The sequence below is a fragment of the Sesamum indicum genome, unplaced genomic scaffold (assembly GCF_000512975.1).
Source record: "Sesamum indicum cultivar Zhongzhi No. 13 unplaced genomic scaffold, S_indicum_v1.0 scaffold00278, whole genome shotgun sequence".
Classification (NCBI taxonomy): domain Eukaryota; kingdom Viridiplantae; phylum Streptophyta; class Magnoliopsida; order Lamiales; family Pedaliaceae; genus Sesamum; species Sesamum indicum.
In genome coordinates, this window is record NW_011628172.1 from 15,264 (window position 1) to 20,315 (window position 5,052).

A 5,052-nucleotide genomic window follows, 5' to 3' on the forward strand; every position below is an offset into this window, starting at 1 on the left:
TCACAACTGCTTCACCAGGACCATCCCTGATTACCGAGACAAGGAAATCAGGCAGAAATCTTGCCAGACTTATCGCCACTCTAGGCCCATGCATAGTCTGGCCAACAAGCTTCCCTAATAGCGAAGCTGCTGCGACTCTTTGCTGCAACGGAATCTCTTCTACACAAAATTTCCATTTTAGAGCGCAAGATAGAATTCTTAAGAACCCGCTATCTATGAGATCAGCATACCTTGTATTGGCAAGAGAACTTCAAGAATGAAAACCACCCCTCCATGCTTTGCAGCTGCCCAAGCTAGCTCCAGCGTGCTTGCTAAGGCATAGAGAACATGCAAAGCTCCTTCACGGCAGCTGGGAGATGAGTAAAGCAACTGTAATAAAACAAGCAGACCAGAGCTATCTGCGACCATTGCGTCCACACAAGGTGCGTATGTTGTCAACCGTGACAAAACAAGTAGACATAGCTGAGGAATGTTGCTTGATGAAGAAACAGGAAGAGAAAAGCATTCAAAGAGGGGAATAGCTACTCCTTTGTGGAGACCACTGAAGCTAAATTCAAATTCTTTGTCAACAAGTGCTGAAATTACAGAAATTACAGAAAAAAAGGTGTCAAGGGTGACTAAAAAAGTGTCAGATGAAAAACCACCAGACTTCTACCTGAAGGGATAGCAGACCGTATTGAAGATTTTTAACTAGTTCCAAATCCTCCCTCTCCAAGCTTTTCCCATCAAGTGATGCTGAAGAATCATCAGATGCTGCTCCCCAGATCCATCAGTGGTTACATCACTATTAAATGAGTATCCATGCTTGCAGCGGGTGCATTATGGACTAGATGTGATATAAAATCAACAAGGGCAAGACAGAAGTCCTCAGGCTTAGTAATTTCAAAATCTGGTTGATCATTATAGACTCTCAAGTATACGTTGCCAATATAGAGCTCCTTAGATAATGCTTCATAAACAAAGGAATGCGAATCTTTAAGGTCATACGAACCATGATGACTAAGGCTTGCACGCTGCTCTTCCACAAATTTCAAAAGTTCTACTCAGGTGGAGGAATTCCAGATTATCTGTAAATGAAAGATCAAGTGAAACTATGTCATGATATCTGAGAGTCCCACAAGGTCATCAACTATGGCATAGAGCATCTACAAATGGCCATCACTTGGAACTACAGTATATGTGTTTAAAACATTTTCAATCTAGATAGTTATGGAAAGTAACACCCACACCCCAATTATTATCAGAAAGACAACCAATATATAGACTAGAATTATAGCTTGCACATAATAGATACCCTTTTCTTAATCATTATGCAAAAAATAAAACCTTCAGGCTCGTGAAAAGAACTTCTGGTGCAAAAGCTTCTTTTTTTGTTTTTTTTGTTTTTTTTTTATGGGGTGGGGAGGAGGAAAATGTGCAAATAGGTTCGCATATCAAACATAAGAAATGCATGGAAACTTCACAAGTAGTCATAGATAGGAAGGGCAAAGATTTTAAGGCCCAACACCAAATTTCTTTGATCAGACAAGATAGATATACGGAAGAAGATACTCTATTAGATGCAAACAAATAACCTCTTCCCTTAAAGAACCAATAGTTGAGCTGCAAGAGATTCTTTGAATTAAATACTATGTCCAGTGCAAAAGACAGTTCAAAGAAAATTAAGTTCTCTAAATTTAAATGCAGAACGTCCAGAATATGCCACCAAACCACCTGGATTTGATAGTAAACAAGTAAATCGGGAAAAGAAAAAAAAAATGAAACTTGAATCAGTTATAGAATCTTCATGACAACTACATACCAAGTAGTTAAAGCCAATTTGAAAACTTTTAATAACACAAACTTGTAGAACATATTGCTTTCCTCTCTTTTTTCCCCCTATTATCTACTTCTAATAGAACCAACAAAGTACCTACAAAAGAAGAAGAAGCAAATATTGCCTACATATCAGAAAAGGTATGTTAAGAAGCCTGCCCCGTTATAGTGCTCTGAGTTTCACAACATTCAAAGAAAATATGCAGATACTGATGCAGGAAGATGAGGCAATGCTCAAGTAGCACCCAATACGTTTTTTCTTTGTCAAAATGCAAAATCTGCAGCATTTACCTCAGGGGACTCCAAGTTTGAGTTTAATGTGAATAGGAGGTCATTTTGCAAATTTATTTTTCAGCATGCTTGCAAGTTTAGGGGTTAGTAAAGCTCTAAGGCATCAGCTGCAGCCTGATTGTAGGGTGTCGGGATCTCCTCGTCAACCAAACCACTAAAGCCTTGACAAGGCATGAGATGCTTTTACAGCATGTATGTTTTTTGCTATTTGAACGCTAGTTCCAACACCATGTGCATCTGTCTTATCTGATTCCTCCGCCGTCGAATCATATTGGAGCAACAATGGTATAAGGTACCTGAATAAACAAAAAGTGACCCTATAAACCACAAGTTTCTGAAATGGACCTGGATTTCAAAAAAAAAAAATCCACTTGAGAAAGACCATAACATCACGATAAAGCAGTTTGAAACAGTGGAGTGGTTTTTAAGATATAACAGGCACATAGCAGCTGATGCAGAGGCCTTCAAGTTCACAATGTTCATAAACCATAAACTTCCACAGTGCCACAGAATAAAGAAATTTTGTCTTTCAAAGAATAGTCACCATAAAGTACCTTCAACACAATAGTTCCAAGATTTTGTTCAATTTTAAAATAAAAGTTGGACTCTCTTTGCAAGCAAATTGACTCGACAAAAGGTACCGAACAAATAAACATTAACTCTATGAACCCTCAAGTTTGTAGATGGACCTCGATTCAAGTAACAGATCACAAGAGAAAACTATAACATCAAGGTACGGCAGTTTTTTGAGAAACATTGGAGTGGTTTTTGTAAGATGTAACAGTCATGTGCCAGCTGATGCAGTGGCTTCAAAATTCAAATTGTTCATAAAGCTTAAGTTTTCACACTTCACGTAGAAAAAGTATATTCTGGCATTCAAAGAATAGTCACCACAAAGCATCTTCAACACTAGAGTTCCAACATTTTCTTCAATTTAAAAAAATAAAAATATGACCACCTTCACAAGCAAATAAGTTTTCTATACAAGCTCAGACAGACACAGAGAAAATGCCAGCAACAAAGTCATCCACATGAGCACAAAGAGCATTATAAATAGACCAATATGGGTAATTTCATTATGTATTGCACAAAGAGCACTAGGTATTGCAGCTTCTCTTGCAACACTCGACGATTCAGTATTAGCAATATCAGCAGCATCTCCACAATAATATCCTAAAACAATAAGATCGAATAAATAGAATAAGCACTTTAATTTCAGATATTGATATTCAGAAACAGTAGTGTTCTGCAAACTTCCAGAAACTAGAATCTCATGCTAGAAAACTGATGAAAGCATAATCATAACAATATAATGATCTATCTTACCACAGTACACCAGCCTTCAGAAGGGCATTTTGAATTTCAGAGGAGATAGAATGGTGAGCATTGGTCTGCAGGGCAGCATCAATAGCAGCAGGAACAAGCTCAAGTGCAGTGCAATGAACAATGTCATCAACTAATCCTGAAAATTCGAGCATCTCAGTTCTCGCACTTTCAAACTGACCCTAAACTGGAAAGGTTCGCATTATGTTAGCGACAATAGTGGCGGACGGTTTAGTGGCAGGGGGGGGTGGGGGATATGGAAATTAAAGGCAGATGATGAATTTACGTCAACCAAACAAGCTCCGAGGATGCAACTAGAAGATGTGCTTGATCAGAGGAAAGAAAATTGTTATCATCCTTGTCCACTGTAATGGCACTTAAGAGCATAGGATATCCAGCATATTTGAATGGCATCAATTCATTCCCATATCGCCTATATAGAACACTGGCCCTTTAAGAGAAGCAACAACCTCCAACTCTGGGGACCTTGCAATCCTTGCATGGTCACCTAAGGGAGAGGAATAAGAAAGCAGTAGATCACTAAAAAGAAAATATGAAACATGGAACTCAAATATGAAGAAATACAACCAATTAAAGAGGATTGCATTCCGGCCAAAGACATGCCTCATAAAAACCCTCATATGTAGGGTTCAATTTAGGAACTTTGTCCAACTTTGCTGATCATATTCCAAGAAGTTTACTGATTGCAGAATGAAATATTAGATGCAGGCAACAAAACCAAAGGGAAACATATGTAAGTAGTCCAAACCTCATAGGAAAGCCCTATGATTTACATTTTCACTCTTCCGCAAAAGCCACTTAAATTTATATATTTAAATTTATTTCTTGGTCCACACCTTAAATTGAGGTAGTATCATATCTAAGAATTAAATATATATATAGTCCCGTGTCCTTCCTAGTTCCAAGATATTTTAAAATCAATACCGATATCCATTTATGTGTAAAAACGCATTTGGCTCATCTTGACAGCATAAATACCTTTCAAGCACTTTCTACCAGTCAAATAAACAGCTTAATTGTGAAAACGGCGTCTAAACAAGTCGACTAATTCATTGGAAATAAGATCTGGCAGCTTATAAGATCCCTTGTCTATATGTTCTTTTTTTTTTCTCAAGCTTAATCATATAGTCTCCGTTTTTTATGAGTAACGACAGATCCTCACACAGGATCAAGGAATTTGGCATACCTGCAAGCACTCATAAGCATTCTGCACTGCCAGAAACTTCTCCCTCCCTTCAGGATTTTTGTTTGGAGATACTTCATTGCAAGTTTCCTATACTGTCTCTTGAGCTTTTCCCTCAATATACTCAATCTGCTTTGATATATCAGGTATCTCCTCAACTGACTCAAAACTTGGTTTCTTAGGGGTGTCGTCTCTGGATACTTCATCAATAGAAATCTCTAGTATCTTGCAAGCTTCTTCTTCAGAAAGGTCCATTGGCCTTCTAGTTAACTCTTCTCTCCACATTACTAGCAATGATTGCAAAAACTCAACATGTTCAACAATAGGCCAATTAGGAAATCTAATTTCATCACATAAGTTTCGAAGATAATAACGATGACACCACATTTCATCTTTCAGCTCTGGATGTCACTGGTGGC

At 37.9% G+C, this 5,052-nt stretch overlaps 1 long non-coding RNA gene across 4 annotated transcripts; it reads right to left on the reverse strand.

Annotated features, from left to right (window-relative positions):
* Positions 1-17: 17 nt before the first annotated feature.
* Positions 18-3,670, reverse strand: LOC105180025. 4 transcript variants are annotated; one of them, XR_849459.2, is made up of 5 exons: positions 3,433-3,670; positions 2,107-2,402; positions 673-1,067; positions 231-575; positions 18-159 (listed from the first exon to the last, which is right to left on the reverse strand). It is a non-coding gene; the product is annotated as an uncharacterized LOC105180025 (long non-coding RNA). The 4 variants fall into 4 exon arrangements; XR_002286460.1 differs by having other exon boundaries at positions 231-547; positions 656-1,067; XR_002286461.1 differs by having other exon boundaries at positions 18-156; positions 656-1,067.
* Between the last annotated feature and the right edge of the window lie 1,382 nt (positions 3,671-5,052).